Below are 14,280 nucleotides of genomic sequence, written 5' to 3' on the forward strand. Positions count from 1 at the left end.
TACATCACCTAAGATTCTTCTAGTTAGCAAAGGTCCCTTCCTGGAAGCTGGCAATTCATAGTAGCTTTTATCATGTTCCCAGGTACACAGACCAGAAACACATACTACTGAACTTTGCTCCCTGTTATCCTACCCTAATCACATCTTTCTGTTGCAAGAGGTTGCAAAGAGAAAAGATGAGCACACTCAAGTTTATCTCATCTGTAGTTTCAAAGAGCAGAATTAAGTTCATGGAGAGAGTAAGTAATTTTCCCAAGAGTAATGGACTTCAGAAAGTCCACTAGAAGCAATCCAAGTATGAGGTGTCTCAGAAATGACCAAAGTGTCAAAGTTGAATGATTATTCTTGGTCTGTTAGGGACTGCACACCTTCATCTCTAGTGGCACCCTGTAGCTAACACTTTGCAGTGTAGCTTTGGTGCCACTTCTGCCACCTCAGTGCTGGACCTCAATTTTCTCAGTCAGTGCAAGAGAACAGGATCCGAGGTCTGCATGGACCATTTCCATTGAGAATTTGCAGTGATGTAAACCGTTGAAACCTGATAGACAATTCTGCAGGGAACACAAAGACTGCACATCAACTCCACCCATAGTTAGGTGTGCTAACTAGGCGGGGCAAGCTAGGTAAAATGTGTGGGAAAAACTTACCAGCACAAAACTTGACTTGGTAATATGTAAGTGTATAAGTACATAATACAGAGAATAAATTTAAATGCAAGATTACTAAGTTCACAATACAGGTCACTTTCTAGGAAACAAATTTCACAAACAGAAGGTTGTTTAAGTTGTTCCCATCTACTGGCATTAAGATGCAAGACATAAAATCCTCAAATTTTCTTTATGAGGAATTAAAGAAAAAAGAGAGAGAAAATAGGGTCGAAAAATTCATGCTCCAATAGTTAGACATCCACTGCCAGAAATTCATTGGGAACCAGGCTGCCTCCCTACCCACTTCTGTACAGGCAGCTCTGGAGCACGGAAGAAAGCAGCCTGTGCTCAGTCTGCTCTGTTCTTCCCGCAGGCTCACATGCAGCACAGCCAGTTGTGTGAACACAGCCCTGTATTCACTGGAAGAGTTAGCAAAGGTCGCTTTCTTGGCATGCACTAAGTGCTTGGATTGAATCAAGTGCTAGGAACAAAGTTTTAGAAACAGGGAGTGTCCTTTCAAAACTACACCACAATGGCTAACCATTAAAGCTTACCTTCAACATCAGGGTGGAAGGCACTGAGCAGGCAAAGAACCCCTTTGATACTAATGGCATCTGAAGTTTGAAACACATGGGTTTTATTTTATTATTTTTAGCCTTTTTTATATAGATAAAAAAACTAACAGAAAGACACTAGCGCTGTCACTATTAAACTAACATGTTAAATATTGTATGTAAGATCAGTTGGAATAACAGCTTAGTAATGAATTAAATATTCATTTAGAATTAAGAATAGTGAGCTTAATAATAGTACAAAGGAGTCCACTGAATTCTACAGCACCTAAAGATATTTAGAAGAGAACATTTGAAATAAAGCTACTCTGATCTGTAATTGCCACTACCTCAAGAACATTTTAATTGGCCTCTGAGGCCAGGCAGAGCTCAGAAAAAAACATCAGCTACCACTAGTGAAAAGGGAAAGTTCACTTTGTTAAAAAGATCAAGAAAATATACACACACAGAAAGGAAGCAGAACTTCCTTCATCACCTTTTTCCACAAAGAACTGTAAAGAGAAATACCCATCCTTCTGCAACCCACAGGGGAGCAAACAACTTCCTCTGCTGCATTGCATGGGGTGCGGAATTCTACTGCAGGAAACTGAGTAAATGAATAACCTTGAGTTTTACAATGCTACCCTGAAGGATACCTGTAATACAACTTATGCTGCATCTGCAAATGAATTATTATGGTCTAAGGATCAAACAAAAGTTCAGACTATTTACTAGAGGCAAGTTCAAGCTATTAGAGACAATAGCTTCAGATTTGTACACAAATGCACACAACAGTGAGTGAGTACAGTTGTCAGCAAAGGCAAAATGAATCAGAATTTCTGTTAAAAAGCTCAGTAACATGCCCCTGCCATTCATTCTTAAGTGTTTTGTCAGCATATATGTCAATATTCCACAGCTGCTTCTCTTGAAAGAGTTCACCCTGTCTTTGCATCTCTTGTTCCACACCCTCCTACTGGTTATGTTCTAAATACACTCAGCTGGGAAAAGTTTCCTTTACAGTAAGCAAGTTCTACTTTCATGCTCAGATACACACATATCCTGTTTGCCACACAGAGAGACCTCAAACAAAACAAAAAAGGAAAAAAATAAAGAACAAACGGGTGTAGGTAGTGCAGCTACTGTGCTCAGCAACATTCAAGGATCTCTGTGCTCAACATCTACAGCTGGGCTGGGGTTTTCTGCAGGACTCAGTTCCCAAAGTGCTGAAGTACCTTGAAAAATGTGACCCATCTTCAAAACATATTAATAAACATGTGTAAGGTGATGCAAGAGAACATCTGGACAAGTGGAGACACACAGGCCGTACTCTGAATAGCCAAGTAGCTAACAAGTTGATTTCATGTTGTAATACGCTACTTCTTTCCAATAACATTATTTACATTTTCAACTTGCTAGGCTTTCACTTGTTTACACTGAAGGCTCTGAATCATAAGATTGCAATGAGGCTTACACAAGCCTAAAATCCAGTATCTACCTGGTATTTTCAGAATTCCATAGAGGTGCCTGGTGATTCTATAGGAACTTAAAGCAAACTGAAGACAGCACATCATACCTTCCACTTCAGAGGGCACAGGGGGACATTAAAAACCTCTGGCTGTAAAAGTACTGCCTAACCACAAAGGACTCTCCCTTGCTTTACTTCAAGCCCATGGAGAGTCTTCACATATTAGTCTAGGCCATTTCAGAAAAACACTTCACACATGCACAACTACGCACCACAGACATGAGTTCAGAGCATTAGACAGGTGATGAAAATCATGTACATGCTTAAGCAGTTTCCCCAGATAGAAATATACTGGCTCAGCATGCCTGATGGTAAACCTTACACCCAAAAGTCTATTAATTTTTTAAGGCATTATATGCAGCATTGAACATTGAGATATTGGGTGTTTTTCACTGCTCTTGCTACAGATAGCTGCAGCTGTTACAAGGTACTATCCAGCTGTTCTTAAGGACAGTTTTGCAAGAAGCATATTTACTTTATTCTTCCAGGGATAAATAACAGTTGTTGGAAGCAGTTTATTGTATCACAATAAACCAGTATTAATGACAAAACTGGAAGGATTGTAGCACTGAATCTATTTGTAGTGAAAAAAACTCACCACACTTGCCACCCTCTGAAGCTGCAAGGCCTTCACATTTTTGCAGAATAGCCAAGGTTGAAAGGGACCACTGCAGATCATATAGCCCAACCACCCTGCTCAAGCACAGCACATTACTCAGCCTTGTGTCCAGATGGCTTTTGATTATCTCCAGAGAAGGAGACTCTATAACTTCTCTGGGGAACCTGTTCCAGTGCTCAGTAACTCTTACAGTAAAGAATTTCTTCCTTATGTTCAGGTGGAACCTCCTGTGTTCAAGTTTCTGCCCATTGCTCCTCATTTAGTACAAATAGACATATTTGTATTAAATAGTAGTACAAAGAGACAAATAGATACTAAGTTTGTAAATGCAGTGGAAAGTCTGTGTGACGGTACAGAGGAGCCTTCTGGAGGCTGGCACCTGATAAGATACTGCCAATAAAACAAAAGATCTCACACCAAAAATTACTAAAGCAGGAGATAACAGCAGAAAGGCTAAGATGAAGCTGAGTGAGACTGCTGCAGCTGCTGGTGAAAAGGCTTTCTAGATTAAAGCTACTGCAAAAACAAAGAAATCCCTGAAGGAAGGAACCAGCCAGATTCAGCGTACAAGGAAAATTGATCCTTTTATACCATCCCAAAATGACAACTGATTTGCAGCTGGATCTTGCCTGTTTCTTGAACACTCAAGTCATTAGAGGCTGTCTCTGTGCTTGGGGTTGTCTTTACAGAAAGGAGAGAAAATCAACCCAAAAAGCTCCTATGCAATGCTGCCAACACTGTTCTTACTCTTCCTTTTGACTTCTGCTGTACTTTGCAGCAAACACTGTGGCATCAGAGTGCCGTAACTGCAGTGATATTTGTAGCAAGAACACAAAGGCTCTATCTAGCCAGACACTGAATGAGAGACAAGATTAATCACAATGAAGCACTGCCATGGGGGAAAAAAAAAATAAAAAAAAAAATCCTGTGATTGCAATACTGTGAGAAATTAATGTTTTTAAATGCTGAATGTCAAATCTCTTTTGCACTGTTCCCATGTTACTAATGTTAAAAATGTTAAAAATATTTATTATTATCTGTACATCTCACTCACTTCTGAATGCTATTTTACATTTACCACATGGATCTGACTTGACCTAAAATGATTGGTGAAGTACTCTACAGAGTCTGGTTGAAACTGAGGCAATCCATGTACATTTTATGGTTTGAATATTGCTGGATTATCATTGAACACAGCCAACAGTGTACTTTCTATTGTTTTCATTGCATTTCCGTGTTTAAATACAAGTGACGTTAAGAGTAATAGAGATGTACTCTGATTGGATTAGGGAATATTTTCTTTTAAATTAGAGGCTTCCTGCCAATGCTGGGATGTTCTGACCTACATCAATGTTTATGATGGGTCTAAAGGACCAATTTAGACCCAAATCTGAGTACCTTTTATAAAGGCTTCTGGTAATTCTGGCTTGTGCTACATATGACTTTAGAAAACTTACCACTCCCCCAAAAAACTTATTATCTGAGAGGCAGAAAAATACTGATTCTTTTTCAGATATTCAGTTTCCTCAAATGTGAAAAACACAGCCAGAAGTATTCCGATAATATGCAAAACTTGAGCCAAACCCTCTGATATGGCCTAATAACTAACAATGCCTTACGCTGTGTACTGCATAGCTGCCAGAAATAGTTAGAAATTTATTCACTAACCAGTTATTAAACTGGGGTAGTTCACAAAAATGAACAGTTTCAAATTACAAGACAATTATTTAGTGCTTTGAAGATTTCAGGGCACCTAAAGGTCCACCTGAGAAGGACAAGCCACATTCATTGACTCACATCTGCCAGTCATATTTGCATTCACTGGAATCTTGTATTTCCATACCATGAGTAAGACTTTATTTCTCCAACTACATTCTCACTCCTGCTGCCACTGAAACTGAAATGTCATGTCTCTACAGTAACAAGATTCCTTTTTTTTCCAGGGTTCACCTTTGCCATCACAAGTACAAAGTGACAGTAACACATAACTACATAGTATCTTAATTATGGCTGAAAGTATTTGCATGGTCTAACGGCCCCTTATCAATTTCTATGAGGAAACAAATGTTAATTTTAAAAAAAGCATTTTTGACAAAGCATAGACATTCAAGAAAGGCAAACATCAATAGCTTACACAAAATGGAAGCAATTCAGAGCCTCTGGCCACCACCATTTCCACACAGGTATATTCACTCTGGTTAGAAATGAACCACAGCAGTGAACAGCACCCTCAAACCACACCTTAGAGCAGTTGAACAAAGCAATAATAATGTTTTCTGATGAACAGACAGGCACTAGCTAACATGAGGTAAGGACACACGATTTCAGTATAGAATTTCAGTAAAAAAAGAATGTTACTACAAATTAAGGAGTCATTTTATTAATGATGAGCAACAAAAACCTTTGAAGTAGGCTGAACGAGAGGAACCTAACCGTGGCAAGACTGCAAAGCTAAAAAACTTCACTGCTTTTGCTTACAGTTATTACCCTCTCCCTGCCAAGGCTTTCGACTTTAAGATCTTAAGCTTGAATTGCTGCTCTGATGCCCTGAAGGAAGACATTCAACCTGTCAAATTTTCACAATAGATGCTGGCAACTAGTCTACCTTTAACAATAGACAAGGGGATTGTGAAGGGAAAAAAAACACCAAAAAACGTTGATTCAAAGAAAAATGATTCTCAGACTTACACAAGAAACTCAAGCCAATTAGAAACACCTACATTTTAGAAAACCAAAGATGTCTATGACCATTGTGTAACTAGAAAACATCTAGAAAGCTGATGAGTAAACCAACATTTAATCTTCTGTTAAACAAAGTCTCAAATCATCCAGACACAAGCAGGAACTTCAATTCTCCTTTTTTTTCCCCTTATGCATAATTACAGATTACCAAGCAAACATGCAGACGCTGCTAAAGGATTTCCAAGACATTAAAAATGTGCCAAAAAGCAAGGTAACATCAGTGCTGACCACTGAAGAAAGGATGCCTTGAGAGGCAGCCCATGCAAGCAAACCTCAGTTCCTAGCCCAAGTACTGAAAATAACAGGGCAACCTCTTATTATTTTGCTCCCACGAGTTAATGAATGAGTAGTTTCACTTTCAGAGAAAAGACTACCCAGTTCTTTAGTAAATGCAGATTTAGGGGAAAATGAAGACAGCAGTGGAGGAGAGCTTGTCCCCAAATCCCCTGGGCAAATCCACAGGCCAAGCACCGTGGACACGGCCACCCACCTAAGCAGCCACCTGCATCTACACCAAGGAATACCTGCCCATGTTTAGGAAGGGCTAAGAACAACCAGAACCCCTGATAAAGAGCAGCCAGCAGTGCTGGGCTCTGGGATTGCAGGGCACCAAGGCACCATGTCAGGCACAAGGCAGCAGGACAGCAGCCACGCCGCAGCCCAGCAGCAGCTCTGGCAGCCCGGCTGCTCCCGGCTCCTGCCATTTCCACCTTTTAAGTCCAGAAAACGCTGCAGGCAGGCTTGGGAGCTTCAGCAGGGATGAGATCCAACTAGAGACAGATGAAGTCACCAAATGAATTTAGTTTTGACCTATCCGAGCTTTCGCTGCCCCCCTCCTCCTCTCCAGCATGTATACATTCCGAGGTGAAAGGCTAAAGTAACACGCTGATTTACTCCAAGCATAACCTAATGGCAAATGGGATTTTGTAATACTATACAGCCCTCCTGACGGGGGGCCTGAGCAGCCTCCAAGTGCCTCACAACCCTGCAGAGCCACGCTAGAGAGGCAGTGACTCAGCAGGAGATAGGACTGAACATCCACGGGTGTCAGAAGAGCACAAGTCTGGGAAGAAGGGAAAACAGGAGGATTCAACAAGGGGAAATGCAAAGCCTTTCTCCTAACAGACAGCTGCTGTTTCCTAACAAGAGACTGCAGTACACTTTAAAAACGCTGGCTGTCCAAGGCAGGTAAAGCTAAGGAGCAGAGCATTCCTATGGGAAACCTCTTGCACTAGCTAAAGAGGGACAGCAGTACAGCTTTCCCACCCACAAATGATGCACTGTGATACACACAAACTATGTATGATAGCACAGAGACTTTGTAGTGCATCAACTCTTCTCTCTCCTACATTAGTTTTTAATGTATTTAAGTGTAAATACGTACTGATTTATGCATTGCAATATTTATCTAACGTTAATATACATATATGTCAGAATCACAGGATATCATGAGTTGGAAGGTGCCCACCAAGGATCATTACGTCCATCTCTCTGTTCTTGCAGAAAATTAGGCCCTTTTTAAGTGGCCTTCCTTCTAAGGCCACCTTCACTTTGAAAGTTCCCGGAGTGATACCAAGTAAGGGACAAGAAATAGCACAGCAACCACTCATGCAACCATCCCAGGACCCAAAAGTGAGCAGAGGTGCAAGAGCACAGCATGCACAACACAACTGCTGAGGGATCAGCCAGGCAGCCAGCTCCCCTCCATCCCTGAACAAGTCATCCTGGCAGAAAGGTGACAACACTGATCAGGGGTATAAGACAACATTTATTTTAAGCCCTGAAGTTGTAAACAAGCATGTGACCACAGATGAAGCAACAGGCAACCATGCTAGCTGCTTTCACTGGTGCATCACTCTCTAAAACATGGCTGTGTATTTTTATAACAAAAATATTAGGCTTTAGTATGGTTGTCCAGGCTTCCCACTGCTATCACAGCTCTGCTGCCATTTGGGGGGAAAGGAGAAGCACCAGGCTTTCTGCTGGGAATGAGGGACCAAGCTCCAGACAGCACCTGTGACACGAACCAGTTGACAGTCCCTGCCAGCACTGCCTCCGCAGACCACTGCACCAACACACTGCAGAGCTTTTTATTAGGTTCTAAGGCCAACCTCTCTCCCTCTTCTCCCTCAGCCACTGGTGAAAACCAGACTAAAAATAATATTGCTGATAATAATAAATCTTGGAGTTCTGATATCTCCAATGTTGTTGATACAGGCCCAAATAAATACCCCTGTCATTGGCTTATTACAAACTCCCTACAAACCACTTTTAATATTAGACAGACTGCAAGTGTTAAGACTACAGCCACAACACTTAATTTTGGTTTTGGATACCAAAGTAACTTGACCTTTTCCCTTATTCTGGTTAACACTGAAACAGACAAAAAAGCAGTCTTAAATGATTCTGGTGCTCAACATACCACCAGTAAATGACATCTTAAGAATTAATCCTACCAAGTACTATCTAGAACTGGGCTGAACTTCTAAGAGCAATTGCTTAACTGCTACAAAAATTTTGGAGCAACTAAAACCAGAATTCACTAATCCTGGATGAAGTAAATTGCCCTGTAGGAACATTCTAGCTCAGCCATCTGTGATTTATGTAACATATTACTCTTGCTGTGTGCCAGTAACCACAGAATGATTTTACCATTGTTGCAGTACCAACATAATTGGTGTCTACCAGCATCAAGTAAAGCTTCCCCAAAACCTTTTTTTTCCACCATGTTGGTCTTTGAAGGTCTGTGAAACTGCCACTTTCGGACAGATTTTAACTTTTAACATCTTCTGCCTATCTAAAGGGGGAAATCCCCAAAGCTTTGTTTTCAAAATAATGTTCTTCAGAAGGTGCTTACTGCTTTGATGTAACTGTGATTGTAGAAACGAAATTAGTTACAACACTCTTTATCTACAAGCCCCAGTAAAGCCTTGCATCTTAAGGTAAGAGAAGGATAGATGTACTGTTTAATAGGATTTGGTCTCCTTTCATGGAATATCTTGAGGTCAATTCCTAAAGTATATTGCTTCCAGCTGGCAAACAGCGACATTATCAAGTTCAACTCTCACAATAAACAAGGAAGAAAAAAGTTTATTGCTTTAATTGCCTTCAACTACATGTAAGTGCAGTTAAGAAGGTAATCTGGGTTGCAATGTGAATATTTAGTTACTTCAAGCCTCTCAGTGTTGCTGGAGGCCATGCGACAAGACAGTTCTGCACCACTCCCTGGAAAAGCACTTCAAACTAAACAGACATCTGACACAGTTTAAGAACTGTGCTCATAGTTAAAACATTTTCTGCCTATTAAACTTATCAATAATGGTAATATTTTCTGTGGGAAAAAAAGCTACAATCCCTTACAAGCAGAGCAAGCAATTTATCAGCTGTTAACTTCAAGACATAATCTGTGGCTGCAATGTACATAACTAATTTTATGACACAGCAAAATGATGCCTTTGCTCTGCTGTGTCTCTACAAACTTTTGATCATCCCTGGGTACTAAACTGCAGAAGTTGCTCCCAGTAATTTAGAGAATGCAATATGAAATTATATGAATATGAATTAATATACTGCTGCAGCAGAACTATAGCTTTCACAAGAATTTAACTATCTTTGATATTTATGAAGAGAAAATGTTTGATATTGAAGAAGTCATACTGAGACTGCATACATGTATTTTTCTTTTCCATTTGAAACCTTTGATGACAAGGCTGATTTCATCTCCCTGGAAGTACAAAAGTTGTTTCCAGATGATATTCCTTTCATTTTTAAAGCACATCATTTTGTTACTTTTTAAGTCACGAATTTTTTATGTTTATTAGAGTTACAGAATGGGATCATAAACTGGCTTGGGTAGGCAGGGAACTCCAGAGAGATCTGCTCCAGCTCCAGCCTCATGGTCACTGCAGAAATAGCAAGAGAAAGCTGCTGATGAACCCATTTGTCTCAGTTTCAAGTCCCTCCAAGGACAGATATTCCGCACCCTTTTTGGGTAATTTCTGGTGTTTGACCATGTCAGCTTGTGTAAACATTTCTTCCAATATCCAAAGTACCTTTTACTGCTGCAGCTGCTGATGGCCATTGCCTCTCATTCTTTCCCTTTCTTTGGAGAAGAACCTGGCCCCATCTTCTTTACACACAGTCTCCCACTAGACAGATAAAACTGCAATGAGATCTTCCCCTCTCCTGTGCTGGCTCCTGTCCAGACTGACCAAACACAGGTCACAAGCTCCCTGACCATCCTGGTGTCCCTCTGCCACACTCACTTCAGTTTGTCATTGTCCCTCTTAAACTGGAGAGGCCAAATCCAGACACGGTATGTGAGATGTGGTCTCAGAAGCACCAGAGGGGAAGAATCACTTCCCCAGAGCTGCTGGCTACATGCCTGTCAATGCAGCCCAGCACGGGCTTGGCCTTCTTCCCTACGAGAGCACACTGCTGACTCATGTTCGTCTTGTTCACCAGCACCACCAGGTCCATACTGTGTAACCCTTCAGGAACAACTCGGGGGTGTGCATAATGTGGTAGTGGAAAAAAACACCTCACCATATTAAAAATAGAGTTGCTTGAGAGACAAGTCAGTTCTACAGCATCCCTACTGCTGTGGAACTCATTTCACACTTGGGAACCACAGATTAAAAATGTGCAATAGAGAGCCAAACCTCTGCAGGCAGAAATATGCAGAATAACAAAATGGTTTGGGTTGGAAGGGACCTTAAAGATCATACAGGTCTGCCCCTCTGCCATGGGCAGCAACACCTTCCATTATACCAGGCTGCTCAAAGCCCCATGCAACCTGGTCCCGAGCATTTCCAGAAACAGGGCATCCACAGCTTCTCTGAGCAACATGTTTCAGTGTCTCATCACCCCACACTGAAGAATTTATTCTTTATACCTAATCTAAACATACTCTCTGTTTGAAGCAATTGCCCCTTATCTAACAACTACATACCTGTTGGAGCCCCTGGTAAAACCCCTGTAAAAAGTCCCCCTCCAGCTCTCTTGCAAGCCCCCTTTAAGTATTAGAAGGCTGCTCTAAGGTCTCCCCAGAGCCTTCTCTTCTCCAGGCTGAGTAACCCCAGGTGTCTCAGCTTGTCTTCTTCGCAGATATATTAAAGGAAGTAAAAAAAGTAAAAGATAATATTTCTTATGCCTCCTTGAATCTGACAACTAGCACAACATCAATGTGTTGACTGAAAAGAGTGTATTTAGACCGTCTTTCAGAATCTACATAATGTATAACTTCAAAACATTATTATGGGCAAGCAGCGATATGGATCCCAAACAATTCAATTCAGTAAAATATAACAAACACCATTCTGCATAACAAGGTTTCCAACAGAATGACTAATTACAACTGAATGCTGTCCTTTTGGGAAAATGTATCCCTTCTATCCAACCAATTACCACTGCTTCCCTGTTCTCAGCACTCCCACACACCATGGTCTTTCTGTATAAACAAGCTCCCGTGGGACTTTCATATCACTGGGTTATGTGTTGCACTTCCATACAAAAAATTACTCATAGATTCTATAGTTATTTTAACAAGCTATGATTTGTGTAACACTGAATCCGTAAGCAAAACAAATGAGTATTCTACTTCAAATATTTCAGTGTTTCCTATCCATGATATTACTGGACCAGATCCACAGAGATTAACCTTAAGAAGCAAAGCATAACAACTGTGTAAGATTTGCCTAAAATGAATTTTCATTCCCCCAAAATTGTTTAATACATACTGCCAGCAAGCCCTTCTGAGCATCAACACTGCATTCCAGAGTGACAGGAAAGAATTTGCATTCATGTGCATCTCTGAATAATTACAGCTGCTTGGGTAGAAAATCTGTATGGTACTACAGAACCCTGCTGCAGGGGGGGAAATTCACTTGAGTTTCTCCTAAAAGATAAAACTGAAGTGTGCAGATCTCAACTAAGGGTTCCACTGAGATCTCTCTCCGGGTTCTAAATTGCCAAGAAACCTAATATTGAAAATTAAGCCTCTGAAACCATACAATGCAAGGTAGTCATACACAAGGCCAGAAGATCAACAGTACAACCTGCACAGCATATTTCTCTCCAGGCAGAATGATTTGGCACAGTTGTAGGATTTCCTACGGAAGCTACATCCTTAAGTCTGGATTCACTGATGAATGTTTACACTTCCTGTTTGGATAGCATAGCAAAAAACCACTTAACACAAATGCACCCTTCAATAATCATGGGGCTCCATGGGAAACAAGAAATTATTTCAGAGTGGCTAAACTGAGACTTTTAATGTATGTGCTTCCAGTACACAGAGCCTTCTCTACCAAGTATTTGACAACTTAGTATACCACTAGAAAACTAGACAAACTTTTGTCAAAATATCACAGGTAAGATTTTAATCTTGAATTAAATATTTCATAGCACAAAACAGTAGAATTGTGCTAAAAATAAAATAACAAAAAACACCAAAACAACACTCTTTTTAAACCACAACAGTTAAGTGCATGTTTAGTAAATTTTATAGCTGATATTCCTTTCCTGCTCCCACCTAATCATAATGAAACAATACGAAGAAGATGCTTTATCGGTGAGTCAGGCAGCAGAGATCTGAGCAAGATCCAAACAGCTCCGCAGCGCGCAGCTAACACCATCCCCAGAAGAAACACGGATGTTTTCCATTTACATTCCCTAGCACTGATCCTGGAAGTGAGCGATCAGTGCTGCTAGCTGGAGGCCAGGATTCAGGGAGCGAGGAGGATGCAAGCAGCCAAAGGCTGTCCCGGTGCAGCGCGAGCCTCGCTGCTGCTGCCACCGCACCACGGCCTTCGTGCCATCCCACTCAGTGGCTGGCGTGATTGAGAACAGATGTGGCGAGACCACTCGTTTTCAATTATCAAACAAAGGCTGAAAGTTGCACTTCCAAAATGAAAAGCTGGCACACTATTTATCTGCTTCCTTACCAAGCCTTTGCTATAATTAGCTTTGGGCATGAGGAAGGAGAAGAGACTGTCAAATTAAACTAACCTCCCCACTAAACCCCAAAACCTCTGAAGATATATTTAAAGAGTCACACATTCAAATGCCAAGGCTTGAAATGTAGACCTACCACACATTTTCTTTTCTTAGTGGCTCCCAAAACAAGTTTTATATCACAAAAGGTTAGTCCAGGTATGCCCCCTGGAAGAACATTCCTGTGGTCCAGATGAGGTAACTGCATTTCCCTCAAATGAGCCAGAGAAATAGCTTTAATCAAGGTCTCCTGCTCCACAGCTCCACCTCCAAATCACCTTTCTTTCATAATGCAGCATATTTCTCAGTGCCTGTTTTCTAGGAAGACTAGAATGAAGACACTAGGCAGAAGCCAAAATGTCTGTTTCTGAAAGTTTCTGAAAGCATCAGGTTCAGTTCTCACGTGCCCCAAATTTGCTCCTTTTTCTGTTAATATACTGAAACCACATTGCTGTTGCTATGCAGCTCAACAAGGTAGTTTAAAAAAAACCCACATCACACAACAAAAACCAGAATGCAGCCTCCCACCTACAGGATGTTTCTGAAACCCAAGGAGCCTGGGTGCAAATTAGATGTTCTCAGACCTTTATGGTGAGAGCACTCGGGTGTAAGCTGAGGAGTTTGCTCTCTCTGAGAATTACTTCAGTTTCCTTACACAAACTGGGCTGTCTATGGCATGCTTTCTCCCCTCTCTCCCCAGTCACTCCCTCTTAGCCCCTGATTTAAACAAATACCTCCAGCCCCCAAAACACTATGTAGGTGTTTCCTTCAAGGAAGATCTAAATCCAGGCCAATAGAAATATCCCAATAATGCAGGCAGGGACTATCTAAGTTTCAAACTACTGATGCAGTACCGAGTACAATCATCCTCCTAACCCTCAGACACTTTTACATACACTCACATGTGATTCTAAGTTAGCTTCAGTTTCACCCTGTGCTTTTTGAGAAAAAAAATCTTCTTCCCAGCAGAAGATTCTCACCAAAACAGCTCTCTCTAGGTAGAGTACTCCCTAAGCAGAAAACAAGATTAAAGAAGAACAGCAGTGGCAGCAATAGGAAGACAGCTTCATGAAAGTGAAAGAAGAGAAAATAGAGGGTACCTAAGCTGACAGGAACCAAGGAAAGATGTCTGCCATGGTCCCTCCTTAATGCTGGCTAGTCAGCTGCTTGCTCTAAGTCATCAGGACGGTCTTTTCCCTGATA

At 41.1% G+C, this 14,280-nt stretch overlaps 1 protein-coding gene across 6 annotated transcripts in view; it reads right to left on the reverse strand.

Moving 5' to 3' along the window:
• Nucleotides 1-14,280, reverse strand: part of MAPRE2 (microtubule associated protein RP/EB family member 2) — a 98,829-nt gene that overhangs the window by 38,545 nt on the left and 46,004 nt on the right. The gene's annotated exons all lie outside the window — the stretch shown is intronic.

The sequence above is a fragment of the Cyanistes caeruleus genome, chromosome 1 (assembly GCF_971803275.1).
Source record: "Cyanistes caeruleus chromosome 1, bCyaCae1.hap1.1, whole genome shotgun sequence".
In the NCBI taxonomy this organism is placed as follows: domain Eukaryota; kingdom Metazoa; phylum Chordata; class Aves; order Passeriformes; family Paridae; genus Cyanistes; species Cyanistes caeruleus.